Source organism: Trachymyrmex cornetzi, unplaced genomic scaffold (assembly GCF_001594075.2).
Source record: "Trachymyrmex cornetzi isolate Tcor2-1 unplaced genomic scaffold, Tcor1.1 scaffold230, whole genome shotgun sequence".
Classification (NCBI taxonomy): Eukaryota; Metazoa; Arthropoda; class Insecta; order Hymenoptera; family Formicidae; genus Trachymyrmex; species Trachymyrmex cornetzi.
This window is the reverse complement of record NW_017296957.1, coordinates 1,360,413-1,366,005: the sequence shown is the minus strand read 5'-3', so window position 1 is coordinate 1,366,005 and position 5,593 is coordinate 1,360,413. Positions and strand designations below refer to the sequence as shown.

The 5,593-nt window shown below is 33.6% G+C and overlaps 1 protein-coding gene across 1 annotated transcript in view; it reads right to left on the bottom strand.

The window, feature by feature from the left end:
• Positions 1-5,593, bottom strand: part of RhoGEF64C (Rho guanine nucleotide exchange factor at 64C) — a 36,452-nt gene that overhangs the window by 9,580 nt on the left and 21,279 nt on the right. The gene's annotated exons all lie outside the window — the stretch shown is intronic.

Here is a 5,593-nt window from a genome sequence, read left to right as displayed (position 1 = left end):
TTGATCCAGCTGCAATATAGAACTTCTGGTATCTTTACAATATAGAACGTACATTACAATATTAAATTTCATTTATTCTATTTTTATAGTTTTTTAATTAATACTTCTGATGTATTAAAGAAGATCATGTCCCAAGATTATATTCAAATTGTTAATTAATAGTAACAAAACAGCAAATAAAAATTTTTATTTGTATAATATATTTAAATGTGATCCAAATAGCACAACAGACACGCCTCAACTTAGTTACGAGAAGATTGGCTACAGGTATTAATTTTCAAAGTGGAAAGGGCGTAGCGAAAACAGTCCCGTGTAAATTATCGTCATTGTGTTATTACATTATTACTGAATTACCGTACGCGCAATACAAAACGTGAAACTGAACGAAAATAATCCGTGATATGCATCGCGCGCTTGCATGAAGATCGTACGTCCGACGCGGGGAGGAGAAACGAGTGTAAAAAGATTCTTGCTTGGGAAAAGAAATCGGCGTTTAGATTTTATAATTCGAACTCGTCGAGTTTACTCGTGCCTGAGCTTAGAAAGTAGACTGGAAGTAACTAATTAAAACGTGCCGTGAAGGAAGAACAGAGATGGATTGTGCAAAGCAATGAATGGAGATATTCTATCTTTAGAATCCACTGAATTATACACATTGAATACTAAAATCCATTCGTAAAAACGAATACTAAAGCCGATACTAGCATTTAATTGCTATTCCTTTTCTGTCATTTGAAATTTAAAATTATTAAAAAAATTTTTTTTTAATTAACCCTCCGTCTGCAGTCATATTTTTATTCCTTCCGTCTGCAACTTGGGTTCCTTTTTGTTCAGTCCAAGTTTATTTTTTGGCTGTTTTAGACTTTCAAAAATGTGAAAAAATTCAAGGTTATTTTTCAACATCTCTATTACATAATTACATTATCAAAGTTTTTTAACTCAAATGTAAAAATCTTTATTTAATCCGCTCTCCTCTCTCTTTTTATTTCGGAGAAATTTAAGAGTGGAATTTCTGTTTGTGTTCAAAAAACTCAAATTGCAGGCTGAGGATTAAAATTTTTTAATTTAATTGAATACTTGCTTTTAAAATAAAAAATGGAATGCTTTTATATTTGTAATTCGCATCTCAAATAATTAACCGTAATTATCGTGGTATAATAAACTATTATTTTTAAAGAGGTGCACTTACTAACTTTCTTCGTAAGAATGATGATTAGTATTAGTGTAGAAGCGATAAACAACAAAAGCGGATGCGAAGAGAGGAAACCTCTCGTACGTCGCGCCTACGAGGCGTCTCGGTCACTCGCTCGCTCGCAGTTATCTAACGTGTTGTCGCACAGTGCATTTACACCGGAAACACGATCACCGGAAATCATCGTAGGCGATTTGTTTTATTTTCCGTTATACTGCCGCAAGCATAAAGATTCACGAACGCGTTTCAGGAGTGGTCGAACCAAACACAAAATGTGAAAAAAATTGTTCAAAAACAGTTTTCCATTTACAATATTTTTTGTACAAATCAAGTTTATCTTATTTTATTCTAATTTCTTTATATATAGGAAGAAATAAATTACATAATATTTAAGAAGAAAGTCGAGTTATATAAATTTTCTAATTAAAAATTTAACTGCAAATATGTACAATTGTCGGAGAAACCAGACTACGAAACAGCTATAATACGACATTGTAACCTGCATATATTTACAAGTGGAGTCGCTCTTTTGCACTCAATTTTCCGAAGATGCTCATTAATTATTCGATTGTGACTAAAAGAGGCATTGTTAGTTAATCTGGATTAAGTCTAGCCAACATTGATGCAACGGGGCTTTAGTCTCATTTTAAGACATGAATGACTCTCAACGTCTCTCCGAGAGAAACTGTCAGCTATAAGCTTGATGCGAACTATACTGCCGTGCTCGATTATTGAAGCATAACTACTGAGCTACATGTTAACTCGCCTCGATCAGTCGACGTATCGTGAGCGATAAATACATCATACATCCAAAAAGTGCATCGGCACGATTATCATGCACATGGTGTACAATTACTATTACAGTACGACATTACTATTACATTATGTATATTTTACTGTGCTACTACTACTATAATCTATGTTAATAGTATTGAACGTGACTTATGACGACGGGCAAAGATTACGCGCGGAATATCAATTAATAGATACTAATTAATATGATGTACGTAAAGAGTGGTAACGCAACGCTCGTTCTATTAATAGAATGGATTCACGTGATTCTTATTTTTCCTTGTCGAGATCGGCACTCAGACGAGCCGACGTATAAATCGGTCGGCGCGGCACATTTCAACTCCGACGTTACTGCCAATCATCCGAGTTAATTCACACGACTTTTTCCCGTCACGTCTTATCTCGTGTCCGTGTGCAGACTCAATTTGCACCGCGAGTTCTACATTCTCGAATCCACTTATCACGTCATAAACGTCAGACCTGGTTTCAAAGCCCTTTTCGAGAAAGATTTAATTATGCGAAATAGTAACGTTGAAAATTAACGAAGACTCATGAATTAATTCTTTGGAAATCTACGTAATAGAGAGAGATAACAAACATTTCTTTTAATTTTACTAAATAGAGAATAAATATTTTAATTGTTTTTCACAATTATCTAATTATCAAAATCTAATTATCTGAATTTTTTTCTATTTGAATAGAATATCGCATTCGATATAATCTTTATATAATATAATAATATATATCTGAAATAGCAAAAAAAATTTCCGATGAAATACGTGATAGAAAACAAATTAAAAAAAAAATTTGCTAGAAAAATGGGAAATAAAAATATATTTCTAAAAAAATATATATTTTCTAAAACCCTCTTCATAATTAGCACCTGATCTAATTATCTTATTTTCTCTTTCTTTTTCTTTTTGTTTAAACGAAATATCGCACGCGATGAAATCTTGATACGATAATAAAACGCTGTATCATGAAGTGTGAAAGAAATTCTCGATGGAAATTATTTCATACTTAGTCGGAAGCCACTAGACTTTCACAAAATTATATTTTCAATCATGAAGTGAACTTCCGCGGCTCCGGAATTCGCATATCGCAGTAGACTCGCAAACCGGCGCTACGTAATGCACTTTGTTATCGGAAGCACGTGCGAGTGCTCGATGCCATCAGCGACCGATTTAAACTGAGGAAATACGCACATTTCTCCCTTTCCTCTTAAAAAATAAAAAAAAAATAGATAACGGGATCGAATTGGATTGTTACTGATTAAATTAATATGTAACTATTCCTGCTCCTTTCTCAGCGAAGTGTTTACGATACACCGGCGGATCGCCACCGACGTACCGATAAATATGTACATGTCGTTCCGTATAAGGTAGACAACGGCCGCTCGCATTGTCCCCGATCGTTTCGTATCTTTCCCACGCGTCCACTTTCACGGCATCTCTCTTTTTCAACACGAATGCTCAGGAAACGCGAGCCCGCAGCATGATAATGCCTCTGTGGAGAATCGTTTGCTTCGCGATAAATATGCGACGTTTGTTAGAATAATTTAAAAGATATATCCTTGAGTAAAATTAAAAATACTCAATTTAACATCTTTATTCGAAAAAGCTGAGAGGAAGAGATTATCCAACATCACCATTATGATAGATAAAAAGTCTTTTTTTTTTTCTCTCTACAGAAAAGTACCACTTGTTGATGAACGGAAAATAAATTAATAATTTATTAACATAAATTTTTCGAAATTGTCAGTAAATATTCGATTGTTATAGTTTTTAAGGGGAATATTCTTTTGTGCATTCAATATCTAAAAAGATGCAATGTGTGAGTGTGAGATAGATAGACTATTTTATTGCTGTTCTGAGAGAGAGAGAGAGAGAGAGAAAAAATTTTTTAACAATCTATTATTAGCTAGAATGTATCTTTGGAGTAAGTAACCAGAATAATTTGTCAACTTGATGCCAGCTAGCCCTGACCTTATACACTTTCGAATGCTCCAGACACAACTCACATGGCTTCTTTAGGCTACTTTTAAAAGCGATCCAAACAGCCCGAGGATAAAACTCAGGGACGTCAGGATCTGTTAACCTTTTTCCTCTTGTCATCGGCAAAACCGTCTTAAGGACGGTTACTCATATATTGCAATCGGGCCTTCCGAACAATATCCATTATTAATTCACTTTCGTGTTAACTTGTCAAATTTTGCACATGATTAACATCTACGGCCATTTACGAGAATAATTCGAAAAGTTCTCAACCTGATAAAGAAAACATGATTTTTGGTAAAGTTTTTTTTATTTTTCAATCTTTTAGTCCTTTTCATAGGGTGCATTGTCATGAGGAAACTAAAAGTTGGTTGCTTTACACGGCGGAAACAAAGAAATTGATAAACATATCTGTCTCAAATTTAACAGTACTGTACAGGATCTTTAAAATTATAGTTTAATATTTATGGTGTCATTTTTGTGTCACACCAAATATTTTTCGAATTACCCTCGTATATAGTTAACAAAAATGATCATTATCCATGCGAATGAAAGAAACTAAATAACTTTCACATTTATATTTTCATCATGTATCTCTCTGAAAAGAATTAAATGACGTTGCCGGTACTGTAAATTGCAAAAAATTTATAAGTCTAATCTTTAAAAGTCTCGAGATGAAAATACGAGACGTAAGCCATTAGCAGGAGCATTGCACAAGCCATTATGTTTAAATGCATAACTTTTTTTCGAAAGTTCAAGGATAGCCTGATAAGTCATGTCAACCACACGCGGCCCATTAATCACGCGTATTAGCATAATGGCCGGATGAGAGGAGGATCGTACTGACGATGATAACACGATAAACGCTGATGATCCAGTGCAAGATTATCGATCTGCAATGGACCAAGATCTCTATCCGCGATATGAAAAGTACAGTCGCACTGTACGTTTAGGCTACTAATTTCCGCAAACGAGATTAACCCTTAGACGACTATAAATGCACCACCCTCGGGGCGAACTGTCCCCGTTACACACGCATACAGCGACCGTAAATTGACCGGTTATAGTTATCGCTGCAGAGAGATCGATCATTAATTTACTTCTATATTATTAATAACTACTGATACCGCTCTGAGATAACACTTATGTTATTACGAATATCTGACACTAATTTTGAGAAATGAATTATATATGTCCGGGAACATCACCGTAAAAACGTTTAACGCTAATATCATCGTGTACACTGTTATAAAATTATAGCTAATGCGTGAAAATAAATAAAGAACGACGTGATATAGACTGTGACGAATGCAGCGATTTATATATAATGGAAAAAATGGTACGTATTTAATTATGTAATCTGTATACGAAACATGTAATTCAAAAAATTATGAATATATAGATAAAGCTTTATCGTATATCAAATAATATAGTATGAAAAAAAAATTCTAATCAAAAGGTAAAAAGAGAAAGAGAACAAAAAGTCAGTGTATGTTCCTTCTTTTTTAAAACGCAAGATTATTTTTGTACATTTTTGTATTTATTACAATTATTTTATAAAAATTTGAATTTGAAATATGAATTTTATAAAAATTTTTTATTATGTGTGTGTGTG